This window comes from Bos javanicus, chromosome 22 (assembly GCF_032452875.1).
Source record: "Bos javanicus breed banteng chromosome 22, ARS-OSU_banteng_1.0, whole genome shotgun sequence".
Lineage (NCBI taxonomy): Eukaryota > Metazoa > Chordata > Mammalia > Artiodactyla > Bovidae > Bos > Bos javanicus.
This window is the reverse complement of record NC_083889.1, coordinates 32,166,564-32,186,108: the sequence shown is the minus strand read 5'-3', so window position 1 is coordinate 32,186,108 and position 19,545 is coordinate 32,166,564. Positions and strand designations below refer to the sequence as shown.

Here is a 19,545-nt window from a genome sequence, read left to right as displayed (position 1 = left end):
TCACCCTGCTTATTTAACTTCTATGCAGAGTACATCATGAGAAACGCTGGGCTGGAAGAAGCACAAGGTGGAATCAAGATTGCCGGGAGAAATATCAATAACCTCAGATATGCAGATGATACCACCCTTATAGCAGAAAGTGAAGAGGAACTCAAAAGCCTCTTGATGAGAGTGGAAAAGCAAAGTGAAAAAGTTGGCTTAAAGTTCAACATTCAGAAAACGAAGATCATGGCATCTGGTCCCATCACTTCATGGCAAATATATGGGGAAACAATGGAAACAGTATCAGACTTTATTTTTGGGGGCTCCAAAATCACTGCAGATGGTGACTGCTGCCATGAAATTAAAAGACGCTTACTCCTTGGAAGGAACGTTATGACCAACCTAGATAGCATATTGAAAAGCAGAGACATTACTTTGCCAACAAAGGTTCGTCTAGTCAAGGCTATGGTTTTTCCTGTGGTCATGTATGGATGTGAGAGTTGGACTGTGAAGAAGGCTGAGCGCCGAAGAATTGATGCTTTTGAAGTGTGGTATTGGAGAAGACTCTTGAGAGTTCCTTGGACTGCAAGGAGATCCAACCAGTCCATTCTGAAGGAGATCAGCCCTGGGATTTCTTTGGAAGGAATGATGCTAAAGCTGAAACTCCAGTACTTTGGCCACCTCATGCGAAGAGTTGACTCATTGGAAAAGACTCTGATGCTGGGAGGGATTGGGGGCAAGAGGAGAAGGGGACAACAGAGGATGAGATGGCTGGAAGGCATCACTGACTCGATGGACGTGAGTCTGAGTGAACTCCGGGAGTTGGTGATGGACTTGGAGGCCTGGCATGCTGCGATTCATGGGGTCGCAAAGAGTCGGACATGACTGAGTGACTGATCTGATCTGAATACTTATTCTTCCTGCTAGAAAAGTTTCACTGTCATATACTGCTTGTCATTGCTTGAGCATGACTCTCCAGGGTGACAGACCAGCAATGTTTTAGATCACGGATCATCTAACTTTCCTATAAAGAACCAGGTAGTAAATATTTTCAGCTTTGTGGGCTATATGGTTTCCATGGCAACTACTCATCTCTGCCTCATTACATGAAAGCAGTGATAGACACAATGTAAACAAACGGTCATGGCTGTGTTCCAATAATACTTTTCTGGTGGACACCAACATTTAAATGTCATATAATTTTCAACTGTTATGAAATAGTCTTCATTCCATTTCTTTCCCCTGATCCATTTAAGAGTGAAAAAAAATCCTTTCTTAGCTTGCTGCTGCTGCTGCTGCTAAGTTGCTTCAGTCGTGTCCGACTCTGTGCGACCCCAGAGATGGCGGCCCACCAGGCTCCCCCGTCCCTGGGATTCTCCAGGCAAGAGTACTGGAGTGGGTTGCCATTTCCTTCTCCAATGCATGAAAGTGAAAAGTGAAAGTGAAGCACTCAGTCATGTCTGACTCTTAGCGACCCCATGGACTGCAGCCTACCAGGTTCCTCTGTCCATGGGATTTTCCAGGCAAGAGTACTGGAGTGGGATGCCATTGCCTTCTCCTTGAGACCATAGCAAAACTGGCAGTATATGGGATTTGGCCCACAGGCTGGGGGTTGCTGGCCCCTAAAGCCTGCAAACTCTGTGATCGAGAGACTGGTAGCCTGAAAGCCAGAGAGAGAGTCGAGCTCTGGCATATGCATATGATTCACTAGGCTTTTACCCAGTGAAAGGTCTGTGCTTAGTTAGTGCTGTTCAGGAAGGGAAGGCTGGAACACACAGGTCCCTTCTTTTGTGAGACCACCCAATTTATAAAGTCGATCCTCATTATCACAGATTTCATAATCGCAAATTCATCTACTTGCTTAGATTTACTTTGGACCTCCAAGTTAGTACTAGTGGTGCAGGTGCAATCATTCTCAGATGTAGGCAAAGATGTGACAAATTTGAGTCACTGCCTTGAGGAAGACTATAGCTAAGATCAAATAAGGCTAGAGTCGGCCTTCTTGTTTCATAGGCTTCACTTCACAGAGGTCTTTGTAGGTCTTTAAACTTTGTTGTTTAAAATGCCCACCACCACCCCTGCTCCCAGCACAGTGCTGAAATGCTGGTTAGTGTCCTTAAGCATAAGAAGGTTGTGATGTGCCTTATGGAGAAAGCCTGTGTGTTAGAAAATTCTGTTCAGGCATGAGTTACAGTTACAGTTCAGGCATGAGTTACAGCACTCACAGTGCTCTTGGCTCTGAGTTCAGTGTTAATGGATCCACACCATATAGTAAAAAGTCTTTAAACAGAAACACACATAAAACAAGGTTACGTATTGACTGGCTGATGAGAATATTGTGAGTAGAGTGTCAAAGGAACCCTGTATTTCTCCTGGAATTGATGATTCGGAATTCACTTATTCAGTGTCTGTGGCCACTTTGTTGGACATAACTACTGCAAATAACAGAATTGATGGTGTATATATTTTACCGACCTTAAAAAGGAATTTCTGTGATAGCCTGTATGTTGCCTCTCCTCTACCTTATAAATTGGATTTACGGTTCACTGAGGAAGGTTGAAATCATTTTAAATAAAGTTTTGGGGTTATTTCATGACTTTAGGTTTCCATGATTCCCTGTTTTCTCATTCTCTGGATAAATGGACTCTTGCCTGGTAAATGGCATAGAAAGTTATTCTCCATAAATTCTTCACTTGTAGGTAATTTGCAAGCTCACAAACTGTGCTCCAACTAGTGAAACACCTCAGGCCTAAAATCTCAGCAGGACTCTGTTGGAAACTTGGCTGGTGAACGTGGAGCCACGTTGTAAATATTCAACACAGTTTTGTAGCCTCTCTACATATGGTACTAAATATCACAGTTAATAACCCAAATCTAAGTGTTCATTGTGTAAGTCAACCAGGGTTTTATAGGAGATCTGGCACCTTTATTATATGTCTTTGAGTATGATTTTCATTTGCAAACCCTGAATAAAATGCACTGGCTTTGCCTTTTGGAAATACGTCATGTGAGGTGGACCAGCAGGGGAAGTTATTTGAGATCTGAAGAGGATGTTGAGAGCTGATCTCAGGTTCAGGCAGAGTTAAAAAAAAAAAATTTCAAACACATTTAGAAGGATATCAACAAGCAAGTTGTTATGTCTTAGGGACACATATACACATTACCTTTTGTTGTTGTTGTTAATGACTAACTTCCTTTCACCAAATATAATCTTTCTGTGATTACTGATGTAATCATTGACATTGACTGAGCTCTTCATAATGGCCTCGGTCTCTTGCCAAAGCATTTCTAAATATTAGATGACAATATAGTGCTTATGATATGCCAGGTCCTATTTCAGGCACTTTAAATATATTAACCCATTTAATCCTCAAAAAAACTCTTGTGAGGTAGCCAGAATTATCATCTTCATTTTGTAGATGATGAAACTTGGACACTGAGATGTCATGTAACCTGTCCCAAGTCACAAAGTAAACAGTGGGCAGAGCCGGGATCCGAACTCAGGGAGTTTCGTTCCAGAGTCCTTTCCCTTGACCACTTCCACAACACTGACTCTGAAAACTGTGGAAAAAACCCAGCCCAAGTGCAAAGGGATTTTTACAGTGGCTGCTTCTATTAGCAGCTATACTCATCCTTCTCATTCACTCTCCATCTCTTTCTCTTCTTTCCTTCTTCCTTTTTCTCTAATATACATAACCATAAAATTCCCCATTTTTGACAAATATCCAGTCATTTAACCTCCATCACTATCACGAATGAGCAGTTCTACCTCAAAAAAGCTCCCCCATGCTCCTTTGCAGTCACCTCTCCCTACCATCTCAGCCCAGAAACCAAGGGATTTTAGTCAGGGGGCCATGAATCCCAAGGGATCCTAGCAAAGAATTTAAGAACAGAACTTAAATTCACGTAAAAATTACATATTTCAAAGTTACCACAAACTTCTACTTGAAATTTAGCATTCCTTCAGTTGTGAATATAAGTAACAAACTACAGAACCATTAGCAGAAACATCACTTGGTATCCCAGAGAAATCACAGATACCCTATTATATTACAGTCACTGTCTGTAACACAAAATAGTGTTTACACTTCTGACTACTTTGAAATTTTGGTATACTAGAGCTTGTTATTTACTACATTCATAAATGAGCATCTGCTATTATATCACAGATACTTAATAAGTGTATTTAAATATAATCTAATTTAAATTTTCATTTTCAATTATTTTTGCTCTGAGAAGGAATTCAACTTGTGGAAGGGGGTCCCCTATTCTAGTCACTCATCATTTATTCCACCATCATTCCAATCAACGCTGGCCCAGAGAGGATGGTATCGAAATGAATAAGATCCAGCCACAGCCCAGACTGGTGGAGGAATCAAGCATCTCCTTTTCCTAAAACCGATGGTGGAAAGCAAAACAAAAACAAAAGAAAAAGCCAATGGTGTCACCAAAAACAAAAAAAAGCCAATGGTGGACGTGGAGCTATGCGCCTTCAGTCAAATATCGCCACTGCCTTCTCCTGAAGAGGATGGTCACACAGCGCCGCCTGAGAGAAGCCGCAGTTCCAGCCCTGTGCGACCTGCCAACAGCTGACAAAGACCACACACACCTCAGAGAGGGGAACCAGTCATCCATGAGCTCAAGACTGACTCCGAGAGGGAGGGAGACATTGAGACATCATACAAAGGTTAGGCAGAAGATGAAAATTCACATTCTCCAATTATTTGGAACTGCTCTGTGACTGGAACTGTGCGAATAGGACACATTGCTTATACTTTGGTGTGTCACCTTCAAATAAATCATCTCTTAATTTATTAATGAAATCAACAAATCAATACAAAAAGGAGAGCAATGGGAAATTTTCATAAGAAATACAAATGATCAATAAGTATAAAAAAAAGTGTTGACTTTGCTGACAATCAAAAACAAATATCAAATGAATGAGATACAAAATTTCTCTTCAGTTGTCAGAAGCCAAGTTATTGGCATACAACACATGAATTGATGTAACATATAAGCTGACGACCTCAAATCCTAATATGGAAACCTGCAGTTGAAATAAAAGCAACTTTTTTGAAAATAAAAAGATGAATCTGAAATTTGTTTAGGGGGACGGGTTAATTTCTGAAGCTTGTTTGAAGAGGCAAGGGTCAAAGAATGAATGTAAGATTCTAAATCACAAATTAGAGAAGCAATATAAAAATGATAGGTGCTGTTGATATTAAATTTACCCTCTGGTAATCAGAACTTGGAAGATAAGGGGCTTTATTTCTCCCCACCTGTAGTCCCCATGTTCACCCCTCTTTCAGCCCCAGTCCTCTCCCCCACCTCTGTGACTGGATAGTGTCTTAATCAACAGGAAGGTATGAGACGTGCCAGAGCTTTGAAGGGCTTTCTCGTCGTCTTTCAATTTTTCCCAGTATTTTTCTCTGTCTTTAGTTGTTCCCTTCTCATTTATAGTATTTCCAAAAACGTTTCCCTAATAACTACCCAATATATCAGTGTCACTTCCTCCTTGCCTTGTAAACTCCTCAAGCACATCTTTTTCATTTCAGAATGTATTGGTCAGAGAGGACGTTTCATAAATGTTCATCAATTCTGCTCCCGTAAGAATGTGGATGGAATTAAATTTAGCAGGAAACACAAATCAGAGAATTAACATCAATATTTTCAGCCACTTCCCTGGAGGGGAAGGGCAGCACCTGAAACGGGTCTGGAGGCAGTTATTCTGTTCAGGCAGCGCCCCCCACTGGCCACTATGGAAAGTTCACCTTCAACACACAAATAGTGACTTGGCTGGCCCAGCCTCCAAATCTCATCTCTCCTAGATTTGGAAATCAAGAACAATGCATCTTCCCCCCTACCGTTCATGATGGCTTCAGCTGAAACATGAGAACTTTAAAAGAGGAGTAATAATAGGTGTATTAAACGCCCTATTCCATACAAAGTAGAAGCACAGTAATGTTTATTTTACAAATGAACCATAAAGATAGGTGTTTCTCCCATACTCTTCAGAAGCTCCAAGGCAAGCAAGTGGTGGAGCATGGAGCTGAATCTCATCTAACTCCATAGGTCACACTTAATGACTATCTCGTACTGTTCTCTTTATTTATTAAGTTTACATAAATAAAAGGTAATGATATAAATATAAATTCAGCTCAGTTTAGTCGCTCAGCGGTGTCTGACTGTTTGTAACCCCATGGACTGCAGCATGCCAGGCTTCCCTGTCCATCCCCAACTACCCAAGCTTGCTCAAACCCATGTCCATCGAGTCGGTGATGCCATGCAACCATCTCATCCTCTGTCATCCCCTTCTCCTCCTGCCTTCAATCTTTCCCAGCATCAAGGTCTTTTCCAAGGAGTCAGTTTTTCGAATCAGGTGGTCAAAGTACTGGAGCTTCAGCTTCAGCATCAGTCCTTCCAATGAATATTCAGGACTAATTTCCTTTAGGATGGGCTTGTTGGATCTCCTTGCAGTCCAAGGGACTCTCAAGAGTCTTCTCCAACACCACAATTCAAAAGCATCAATTCTTCGGCACTCAGCTTTCTTTACAGTCCAACTCTCACATCCATACACGACTACTCAGAAAACCATAGTTTTGATTAGATGAGCCTTTGTCAGCAAAGTAATGTCTCTGCTTTTAAATATACTGTGTAGGTTGGTCATAGATTTTCTTCCAAGGAGCAAGTGTCTTTTAATTTCATGGCTGCAATCACCATCTGCAGTGATTTTGGAGCCCAGAAAAATAAAGTCTGTCACTGTTTCCCCATCTATTTCCCATGAAGTGATGGAACCAGATGCATGATCTTCGTTTTTTTAATGCTGAGTTTTAAGTCAGCTTTTGGGCTTCCCTGGTAGCTCAGCTAGTAAACAATCTGCTGCGATGCGGGAGACCCTGGTTTGATTCCTAGGTTGGGAAGATCCATTGGAGAAGGGATAGGCTACCCACTCCAGCATTCTTGGGCTTCCCTGATGATTCAGTTGGTAAAGAATCCGCCTGCAATGTGGGAGACCTGGGTTCGAGTCCTGGGTTGGGAAGATCCCTGGGAGAAGGGAAGGCTACCCACTCCAGTATTCTGGCTTGATGAACAAGATCCTGTTTCCCCCAAAGTCAGTTTTTCCCATCATGAAGCTTCCATTAGCATCTTATCCTCATCCATCAGAGGGCAGACAGAATGAAAACCACAATCACAGAAAACTAACTAAACTGATCACATGGACCACAGCCTGGTCTAACTCAATGAAACTACGAGCCATGCTGTGTAGGGCCACCCAAGAAGGACAGGTCATAGTGGAGAGTTCTGACAAAACACGGTCCACTGGAGGAGGGAATGGCAGACCACTTCAGTATTCTTGCCGTGAGAACCCCATGAACAGTACAAAATATTAATTATGTTAGTTCAAATAAATTTTCAGCATAAAAAATCCACCTGTCCGAAGATAGTTTTGGTTTCAAAGTCTACCATAATATGTTAGGCTTTTTAATAACCTGATACAGCTTATGCTAAAGTTTAAGCACAGGAAGTTTCCTGAGCAGCTGGGTACAAAGGCAACTCCAAGGACAAGCGAATAAAAATGGGGCACAGGCCATATGATTTCAATTAGAGTCAGAACTGGGCCCAGTTTGGAGCCTCTGGGATGTGCTGGATGTAACAACCCCCTCTCCCAATTAGGCATAGCACCTGGACAGTGAGCTATAGGTAAGATGCAGACAAGGATGTGATGGGGCTGGAGTGGAGACTTTGATTTTGGGGGATCTAAAGTAGACTTTTTAAAGTGTGTATGCATGTGTTTGGGTAGAGGATTTTTCTCTTCTTTAAAGTCGCTCAGTCATGCCTGACTTTACGACCCCATGACTATACAGTCCCTGGAATTCTCTAGGCCAGAATACTGGAGTGGATGAAGGATTAGGGAGATTTACATTCACCTGAGGGAGTCAGAAGGTTCCAGAGGTGGGTGGATTTTATATCCGAGGTTTAGATGAGAGAATTTCCCCATTTGTATTAACAGCACTGTATCGGTAATACCTGCCTGGGGCTCAGGGTCAGGAAAGGTTGTGAGACTGACTCTGAGTTCTACAGAGAAGGCAAGCTGTGACGATTAATAACGTCTGCCCTGGCATGGGGCCTGAGAGGCACATTTACTGCGAATTTAATCAGGATTAGAACATTCATGGGGCTGCCATATCTGTTCATCATCATGGAGGTACCTCAGAGCTGCCAACCAGGACTAAGAGGAAAGACCAGGGGCAACCTGGGAAATTTAAACCAGAAAAGAATCTGAGCTGTGAAGACACAAAGGTCTGTGGGATCTACCCTCAGTTGTGATAACATAAGGCCATAGACACTCTTGTGAGCCAAGACGACAGAAAGGCCACTTGGCTGAGAAACGGGAGGGAAAACGGCAGGCGATGTGGCTGAGAACTTGTATTTCACGCTGGCCTAGGAGAGCCTGGCACATTTGCTATTTCTTTGGCTCCACCTCATGGATTGGGGAAATATGACTATTTATTGGGCTTCCCATTTTTCTTATTTTTTTTCCGTCATCCCTTTGCTAAAGTTCTTAGCAAAGTCTGCTTGGAAATGTTAGCCTGTCTCAGGTGTGCTGAGGGAAAATAAAGTTTTGGTCAATGATTTATTTAAATCATACTATATAAAAGGGGGGAGAACTGCCCCCTGGTGGTCAGTTAGGAAAACCCCTAGAACATTATTCCCCAAAGTATTCCTGGACCCATGACTTTCCACAAGGGAATGGGGGTGGTGGTTTAGTCACCAAGTCGTGTCCAGCTCTTGCGACCCCATGGACTGTAGCCTGCCAGGCTCCTCTGTCTGTGGGATTTTCTAGGCAAGAATACTGGAGAGGATTGCCATTTCCTTCTCCAGGGGATCTTTCCGATCCAGGAATTGAACCCGGGTCTCCTGCATTGCAGGCAGATTCTTTACCGACTGAGCTATAAGGGAACTCCACAGGGGAGTACTCCATGGTAAAATTACTCTGGGAAACAATCTTAAATTATACAATATATATTCATCCATTAGTTACTATATTATATATCTTTAAGACATTCACAGTATTTATTACCATGTTGAGTCCAAGAAGTCCAGCAATCAAGAAACTAACTTCTTTTAATTCACCATTATTTGAACATAGACAGAAAGACTTTTTAAAAAAAATTTTAATTTAACCCAGCATTTTGGGAGACAAGGAAAGATTGATTATGAGGTTGTTTTCCTCTTCCAATATGGAGATTTTCTTTCCAGAGCTTTTCCCTGACAAAACCTAGACAACTTGCATTTTTATAGCATTCTCCTTCACAATTGCATTAGTAAAAAGCTGGCTTATGTTAAAGAAAAATTCCCAGCTGGAGACAAATAATTTACCAGGTCACAGCCTTCTATCAAAGAAAAGCTGATAGCATATCAGTACACTCAAGTTTTTCAGGTATAACTACCCAATAGAAATCCTAGAAATGATCACATAATGTTATAGACAACTCTCTGGATTCTAAAGTTCTTCATAGTTGGGAGGTGGGAAAACACAGCAGCTCAGAGTGCTGCAGGCCTGCAGCCATATTCACAGTTCTGACGACAGCTCTACCTCTTACTAGCTGTGCAACTTTGGGCATGTTGCATAACTTCTCTGTGCTTATGGTTCCTCATCTGTGAAATGAAAATAACAGCATTTCCTACTTTGCTGAGGATTAAATGAGTTAAGACATGCAAAGTCTTAAAAGAGTGCCTGGCAGTTGGCAGTAATTGATTGTTTCTGTATTTGCACCACTAAAGTTGGGAGTACGAAGTATCATTTAAAATGGAAAACAGTATTTTTTCCCTTTAAAAATACCTTTTGTTCAGGCTGAGACCACTTAGAAATGTTGGCCAACTATCACTAACATGTATTAGGGTGATATTTTAAACTATTGACTTTTAAAATTTGGAAACACTTGGGAATTTTCCTCTTAACATTTAAAAAAAATTGTGGGAAAATATATATAAAACTGTCCAGGTGGTGCTAATGGTAAAGAACCTGCCTGCCAATGCAGGAGATGGAAGGATCCCTGGGTCGGGAAGATCCCCTAAAGGAGGGCATGGCAATCCACTCTAGTATTCTTGCCTGGAGAATCCCGTGGACTGAGAAGCCTGGGGTCTACAGTCCATAGGGTAGCAAAGAGTCAGACATGACTGAAGCGACTTGAAGCGTGTGTGAACCACACATGCACATATATAAAGTTACCATTTTAATCATTTTTAAGATTGCAATTTGGAGAAGGAAATGGCAACCTACTCCAATATTCCTGCCTGGAGAATTCCATGGACGGAAGAGCCTGGCGGGCCACAGTCCATGGGGTCACAGGGAGTCGGACACAATTGACTGACTAACACACACACACACACACACACACACACACACATACAAGATTGATCACAATCCATCTCCAGAACGTTTTCATCATCACAGATGACACTGTATCCACTCAACTCCCTGCTTCCCCCTCCCTCGGCCTCCAAACAACCACCATTCCATTTTCTGTCTCTAAGAATGCGACCGCTCTAGATACTTCATATAAATGGACTCTTACGGTATCTGTCCTGTTGCACCTAGCTTACTTCCTTTGGCATACTGTCTTTAACGTTTATCCATATCTGCCATGTGTCAGAATTTCCTTCCTTTTAAAGGAAGAAAAATGAAAAATATTCCATTTGAAGAAACTGCATACTGTTTTCCACAATGGCTACATCATTTGACATCCCAACCAATAGTGCAAAAGATTCTGATTTCACCACAGCCTCACCAACACTTTTTTATATATATTATAGCCATTCTAATCCATGTGAAGAGGTACCTCATTGTGGTTTTGATTTGCATTTCCTGCAACCCATTCCAGTATTCTTGCCTGAAGAATCCCATGGACAGAGAAGCCTGGTGGGCTATATACGTCACGGGGTTGCAAAGAGTCGGCACGACTGAGCGACTAACACACACACAGAAAGACTAGTAATGTCAAGCTCTTAACATTTTTAAATGATCTTCAAGCAGAGTTTTATGAGAAGAACACAGACTTCAGTCACTAGCTCCCATCATCTGACATTTAGATTTTCCTATATACATATGCATCTTTGATAATTTTAAAGTTATTCCTTGCTTGGAAGGGGAAGAAAGGACACATATCTGGTGTCTATTTTAATTAAAAATGTTTAGTAGTTAACTTTGAGGTATGAATGGTGAGAGCTCTTAATTGTCAACATCACAAAATACTTTTAACTCTGCATACTTTTACAAAAATCAGGCATATGTTTTAAAACAAATAGTGAATTTTGAAAAATAAGAAAATTAAAAAAAATTTTGTGAGACTTCAGAGACTAAGAAGAGTCTCTTTGTTTGTTTTAATCAAACTTCAGCAGGAAATTCAAATAATAGCAGAAACACATAAAATTCCTCAGGGTTTAGTGTTCTAAATGCCAGTCAGACTCGAAGTAATCTATTTCAAATCCTGTTACTCACATGTAATGACTGTTTATTTAACGTTTCAGAAAATGTTTAAATTATCTGTTTCTTTTTTATGTTTAAAATTTTTTAGTGTTTCTTTAAAATTATTATTCTATTTTTTGTGAATGTATTTTAACCAGACTGTTTTATTCAAAGTCTGGAAATGACACAGTTTCCAGAAACTAAGAAAAATTATACTAAAGAGCTAAAAAACAAGCAAATAAACTTACTGTCATTTAACTATGAAAAGAAACTACCCAATCTAAAATAATAAACATTTAACTTAATATATGTAAAAGTTAACATGTCCGCTTCATAAGTTGATAAACTGTAGTATTCATAAATTACATTGTTTTTAAAAATAAGTTTTAGGTTTGATATTTTACATGGCATGAATCATCAGGACTGCATGATGAGTCCTGAAAAGTAATAAATAACAAATGAGGTTTTTGAAAAAAATAATTTCAAAAGCAAAATTCTAGGATGGTTAAACATGTATAGAGTAAGAAATTCCTTTTAACGTGGGATACATGCGTGCATTTTAATATGCTTGATATAACATGGGGTAGGTATATAAATGTAAAAATTCCTAAGATGGACAAATATCTTTAAATGTCCCTTACTGTAATAATTCAAATTACAATAAAAAAAAAAAAACACATTGAAAATGTCTTCTCTTCAAAACACACTGTTGAGAAAAAGAAAAAACAAGTTCAAGACTGGGAGCAAATCTTTGCAAAGCATATATCTGATAAACGATTTGTATCCAGAATATACAAAAAGAACTCTGAAAACTCATTAGGAAAACAAATGACCCAAGGAAAAAAAAACACACAAAATATTGAACAAGACAATCACTGAGAAGATACACAGCTGACAAGTAATGAAAAGATATTCAACATCATTTGTCATTAAGGAAATGCAAGTTGAAACTACAATGAGTTACTTCTATATACATTAACATTAGAATGGATAAAATAGAGGATTGACCATACCAAATACTGACAAGGATGTGGAGGAACTGGGCCTCTCACTCGGTGCAAGTAGGGATGTAAAATGGTACAGCCACTTTGGAAAATTTGTTAACAAGTTAAACACACACTTATTATATGATCCAGGCATTCCACCCTTAGCTATTTACCCAAGGGAAATGTACATCCATATGGAGACTTGTACATGAATGTTCACGTACTGAAATTCTTAGTACTGAAAATCTGGAAACAATTCAAATGTCTACTAATGGTGAATAAACAAACAATAGGACTTTATGCATACAACGGAATACAGCTCAACGATAAAAAGGAATGAAATATCCATACACATTATAGCATGGATGAATCTTTAATTATGTTGAGTGAAAGATGCTAAAGAAAAAGATTACATACCATATGATTTCATTTATGTGAAAAGCAAACTACTGGAGAGAGATAGAAACAAGATCAGTGGTTGCCTGGGGCAAGACAGGGGCTGGGATTACCAAAGGACATGAGAAACATTTTGGAACGAAGTAAGTTTTTACTAAGCTTCCCTATGGCTCAGTTGGTAAAGAGTCTGCTTGCAATGTGGGACCCAGGTTTGATCCCTGGGAGAGGAAGATTCCTTGGAGAAGAAAATGGCAACGCACTCCAGTATTTTTGCCTGGAGAATTCCACAGACAGAGGAGCCTGGTGAGCTGCAGTCCATGGGGTCACAAAGAGTCGGACACAACTGAGTAACTAACACTTCAATTTTTTCAAGTTTTCACTATCTTGATTATGGTGATGGTTTTGTGGGTATATATGTAGGTCAGAACATCAAATTGTACACGTAATCTTTTTATTTTGTGGGGCTTTGAGCTGCTGCTGCTTTCTTTTACTGCCTAAATGGTGCTGAACACCCAATATAAAGCAAGATATTTATAGTTCTCTGAGGATCCTCTGTCTTAATTATATTTGAAAATAATTTATCCATTTAATCATTCTACCACCTCTCTCTCTCTCACTCTTTGGTTTTACTGAGATGTAACTGAAATCCAGCTCTGAGTAAGTTTAAGGTGTGCCGCCTGATGACCTGACATACATATATTGGGGAAATAATCACCAAATGAGCTTAGTCAACATCCATCCCCTCATATATTCACAAAAATTTTTTTTTCTCAAATTTTACACTTTAAGTATGTGCAGTTTCTTTTAGGTCAGCTGTACCTTAATAAAGCAATTAAGAAAAGGCCTAATTATAATAACTCAATAATATACAGGGATAAACTGTGGAAAATTCTGAAAGAGATGGGAATACCAGACCACCTGACCTGCCTCTTCAGAAACCTATATGCAGAACTGGACATGGAACAACAGACTGATTCCAAATAGGAAAAGGAGTATGTCAAGGCTATATACTGTCACCCTGCTTATTTAACTTCTATGCAGAGTACATCATGAGAAATGGTGGGCTCAAAGAAGCACAAGCTGGAATCAAGATTGCCGGGAGAAATATCAATAACCTCAGATATGCAGATGACACCACCCTTATGGCAGAAAGCAAAGAGGAACTAAAAAGCCTCTTGATGAGAGTGAAAGAGGAGAGTGAAAAAGTTGGCTTAAAGCTCAACATTCAGAAAATGAAGATCATGGCATCTGGTCCCATCACTTCATGGGAAATAGATGGGGAAAAAGTGGAAACAGTTTCAGACTTTATTTTTCTGGGCTCCAAAATCACTGCAGATGGTGACTGCAGCCATGAAATTAAAAGACGCTTACTCCCTGGAAGGAAAGTTAGGACCCTAGATAGCATATTGAAAAGCAGAGACATTACTTTGCCAACAAAGGTTCATCTAGTCAAGGCTATGGTTTTTCCTGTGGTCATGTATGGATGTGAGAGTTGGACTGTGAAGAACGCTGAGCGCCGAAGAATTGGTGCTTTTGAACTGTGGTATTGGAGAAGACTCTTGAGAGTCCCTTGGACTGCAAGGAGATCCAACCAGTCCATTCTAAAGGAGGTCAGCCCAGGGTGTTCTTTGGAAGGAATGATGCTAAAGCTGAAACTCCAGTACTTTGGCCACCTCATGTGAAGAGTTGACTCTTTAGAAAAGACTCTGATGCTGGGAGGGATTGGGGGCAAGAGGAGAAGGGGACAACAGAGGATGAGATGGCTGGAAGGCATCACTGACTCGATGGACGTGAGTCTGAGTGAACTCCGGGAGTTGGTGATGGACAGGGAGGCCTGGCATGCTGCGATTCATGGGGTCACAAAGAGTTGGACACGACTGAGTGGCTGAACTGAACTGATATAGGGATACAAAGAAAAGTAAATAATCTTTCATCTGGTGCCATCCATCAGATAATCTCCTTGAGGTTACCAAACTGAGTACTCCAGTGAGTACATTCTTTCATGTTTTCCCTTAACTTACATAAATGTATGATCTCATTATAGGCTTTAAACTTTTTATGTAATGGGTGACCCATTAAAGTGGTATTTTCTGCAACAATCTATTAGGGTTTAAAAAAAATCTTATTATGCATAACAATTTTTAGTTCTGAGATTGAGGCTCATTTTTTTATAGCTAAAATGCCTTAAATACCAAAAGAAGGGATGTAAAACTACACACAGAAGCATCTTCTTTATAGTAAATTACTAGATAGAAGACTCCGTCCTTACTGAGGGAGTCAGAACACCAAATTCTTTCTACAGTGAGAGGCTGTTTTTCTGCAAGATGTAATTTAATCTGGAAAAGGAAAACCATTTAGTGTTTCAAACTATAATTAGATTCTCACTCTAGGTTAAACATTGCAGCACGGATGTTAGATGTGGCAAGTTCGACTGCAAACCCACCTTTGGGATTATTTTGGTCGTACAAGCTAGAATATCGTACCAACTCCAAGATTTTACCACAGGTCAACTTGTTAAAAAAAATCTTCAATTAAAAAAATGATTAAATATATGCTCACTGTGAAAAATGCCGAAAATACCCAAGTATATGTGACGAAACTTTCTTATGCTCTTCCTCTAATTCCATCTGTTAGATACAACCACCTTCAACAATCTAAATGCATCTTCCCAGACTATACAGTGTATATGGGCATGCATGCGTGTATTTCCTGCTTTTATTTTGACTATTCATTACCTTTTCTTTTTTTAAGTTTTTAAAAACTGTGGTAAAATATATATGATGTAAAACTGACACTTCAATCATTTTTTAATAGCATTGTTTTAGAATCATCAGAACATGCAGATTATTTTTCTTTTTAACTTTTTTGGTCATGCTGCATGGTATGCGAGACCTTAGTTCCCTGACCAGGGATTGAACCCATGCTACCTGCAGTGGAAGCATAGAGTCCTAACCACTGGACCACCGAGGGAATTCCCTCAGTCATTTTTAACTGTTTTAGCGGTATTAATTGGAGAAGGAAATGGCAACCCGCTCCAGTGTTCTTGCCTGGAGAATCCTGGGGATGGAGGAACCTGATGGGCTGCCGTCTGTGGGGTCATACAGAGTCGGACACGACTGACGGGACTTAGCAGCAGCAGCGGTATTCATTGCATTACACTGTTGTACAACAAACAAGACCATTATTTCCAAAGCTTTTTCATCACTCCAAAGACTATCCATTAATCATCAACTCTCATCTTCCCTTATCCCAGCTCCATGAGTGTGTGCTCAGTTGCACAATCATGTCTGACTCTCCACAAGGCTCCTCTGTCCATGGGATTCTTCAGGCAAGAAAACTGGAGAGGGTAGCCAGTTCCCTCTCCAGGGGATCTTCCCGACCCAGGGATCAAACCTGTGTCTCCAGCGTTGGCAGGTGGATTCTTTACCTCAGAGCCACCTGGGAAGCCATCCCAGCTCCAGGTAATGACTAATCTACTTCTTGTCTCTATAAATTTCCCTAGTCTCGATGTTTCATACAAGAGGAATCAAATGTCTATAATCAGGGGTGCTGAAATTTAGTAGAGATACACACATGCAGCTGTGCTTGACACTAAAGTACTGCGATTTCCTCCACAGTGGCTGGCAACAGATCACTGTCCCGAGCGTCACCTGTGAATTCCTCTCCACCTCCCCACAATCCAGCAACTGAAAAGTCAACATCACGGCCCATGCCTGTTCAACTTGATTCTTATTTGTGCTGACTGCTTGTTAATACTTAGAATATCAGTCCTGCCTACACGAGTCTAATTTTTTGTGAGACCTATTGACTTTTTTCCTCACGCCATTTCTGAACCTCTAACACGGTAGAGCATTTCATTTAAGAGACCTGTGCTCCTGAGGGCAGGGGGGGCTGTCTAGCTCATTCATTCTTTCATTCCCAAGATGTTTTATTGAACACTTCATATACTGCAGTTGCTGGACCAGAATCTCAGAATACCACTGTGAAAAGGCAAACACCATCTTGGGCTTCACAGAACTTATGTGCTTTTTTACTTTCTAGTAAGAAAACGCAGGTGAAAAATACCTGAAGAGCTAAATAAAGAAAAGAACTCCCAATAATCATGAGTGGAAACAGGTTCTTTTTTTTTAATTGAAGAGTAGTTTATATACAATGATATGTTAAAAAAACAAAAGGAAAGAGGCTCTGAAGATGAGTATATGAGTGATCAACCTCCGTCCTCACTGAACACCTTCACAGCCTCCCTCACACCGACTTTAAATAAACAGGCTCATCACCTGCCAGACCAGCGAGGATGAAATCATACTTGAACACACCTTGTTGCAAGGCTGTGGACAGAAAAGCTCCTACATTCAGTGTTGATGAGACTGTCAGTGAGGATGATATTTTTGGAAATAAACTCACAAAGAGGCCCTGTTGAGTAGAGAAGCCAGAGAAAGTCCAGTTTGAGATTAAAGGAAAAGTCCGGGAATTGGGGGCCAGGAGAGAGGACCCAGGCTGCACTCGGGAGTGTGGGCAGAGGCTCCAAGTGCAAAGAGCTGGTGTGATTAGAGGGTCAGGAAGGAGGTAAGAGTGAGCACAAGGCACTACCGGGGTCGGGCTGGGAGGACAGTCAAGGCGGGTCAAGTCACACCAAGTTTTACAGATTACAGCCAAGGGTGGAGCTGATCCCATTTGTGATTTCAGAAGCTCCGACATCATTTAAGTCTATATTCTCCAACACTTCTCAAGGTACTGAAATCAGTAAGAATCTGAGAAATGCATCGAGCACCCCTGTAACTGTCCTGCATCTCAGCCTGGTGCCCGGCAGTCCCTGTGACAGCCTCTCGGACACTACAGATAAGCCCAGGGTTAGACATATCACCCTCCGCTTCCCTGATGTCTTGTGGGCTTTCCCACATCTCTACTTCCCAAAAAACAAACAACTGAAAATGTCTATTTTCGAAGTATACTTCATTTGATGAAAGTAAATCAGCCAATAACTACTGAGCACTCTTTATACGCTTGGCCTTTGTCCAAGTGCCTCGTTTCTTTTAGCTCATTTCATCTACCCATCCTCTTCTAGTTGTGGAAACCAAGGCAAAGGAAGACACATCATTTTCACCGCAGTCACACAGGTGGTGAGAGGCAGAGTCCGTGTCCTGGATGGCTGCAGGGTAGTCCTTGCTGCCAGGGGCCAGCACGCAGAAATTACAATCCTCTCGTTAATTTCACTAGAGGCAGCATTTTGAGAAGATCGGGGAAAAGGTGTCTTTAACTGCTGCACAGTCTACTTGTGCACAATTCATACTTTTTGCACGTTATACATCAATACCCTTCAAATCTGAATTACCCTTCAAATATGCCTATCAAATATGAATTATTGAGATTGGCTAATGAAAAAAAAAAATCCTGAGAAACACAGAAATGCTACTTATACACCCACAATTGATCTCTATCACACTGTCATCACTACAGCAAGGCTGGGGCAACCATTGAAATATTTCATTTTCCTCCTCATTGTATTCCAAAAAGCAGTGAAAAATAGAAAAAAAATAAACCAAAGTATTGACATAAAAGATACAAAGCACATCTTCACTACCAGCAAGCAAAGGAAGAAAATCATTGCATGCATAAAAACAATCATTAGTGCTGTTGACAATTGTACACTGGACTTAAATTGGTCAAATAGTCAACTGCAAATAAAAAGAAAATTTTACAAGCGTGCAAATGAAATATTAGAAATATGTTGTAGGAAATGTATCTATGGTACAGTAGAGTTAGAACATTGTTACTTTTTGCCTGTTTTTCTTTCTGAGGAGAGAATCCCTTTGTAAAATGTAATCTATTATTTAACTTTTGGGTACTTAGCTTTTATGTGAGAGGAGAGGACTAACTGTATTTACTGATTTTCTTCCCCATTGTTCATAACTCGGAGGTTTTGACAGTAGATCATACCATGTATCATATCGTAGCGCCACTTGATGAGTCAACGTACACTCACAAATATTCATAAACCCACTTTCCTGTAAAACACACCAGAGTTCAGCGTTTACTGAGATGTCTACCTACCTTGAACTAGAAAGTTCAGTCTCGCCTTCCTTTTGTTTTCACTGGAATAATCTTTGGATTTTGTTGGCCAGGCACAGATGTCATCTTCTTCCCTCACACATTCTTTCTTCTGGATTTCCCATCAAAGCCTGGAACACAGAACAGAGCAGCTCCTTGATGTCTGTGGGCACGGAGGAGAGAACTAGAAATCTCACACCAGGGACACTTCTAATGTATTTCCAATTTTCCTTTGGTTGGCTACAGTTGAATCACAGTTTTAGAAATTCACTTAATTAGGAGATTTAGAATAGAGCTATCTCAAAATACAGAGGAAAAGAGGCCACCCTCTTTAAAGATTTGAAACGGATGTGGCTTCTCACGTCCTGCCTTCCATTGAATACAGAGTGTTAGGTTTCTGTCTTTGTAGGAGATGCTGAGCACTAAAAGTTACCTACAGTCAGTTGTAAAATCAGGGCTGTCAGAGCAGGGGGGAACTCAATAAAATACCACCTCGGAATGTGTGTCTCAGAAATGCTGAAACCAGGATGGCACTCCTGAATCTCGTTTTTAACAGATGTCAGTTGTGGAGGGAATGAAGTGTGTGTCATGAATACTGATGAAATGTCGTGTGTGTGTGTGTGGGGGGGGTGTGGTGTGTGTACTGCACCATAAGATACACTC

At 40.5% G+C, this 19,545-nt stretch overlaps 1 protein-coding gene across 1 annotated transcript in view; it reads right to left on the bottom strand.

Moving 5' to 3' along the window:
* The window catches only part of FRMD4B (FERM domain containing 4B), a 358,627-nt gene that overhangs the window by 236,212 nt on the left and 102,870 nt on the right, over positions 1-19,545 (bottom strand). Inside the window, exon 2 of the mRNA XM_061396423.1 lies at positions 18,886-19,013. The gene's annotated coding sequence lies outside the window, so the exon portion shown is untranslated. The remainder of the gene's footprint in view (positions 1-18,885; positions 19,014-19,545) is intronic.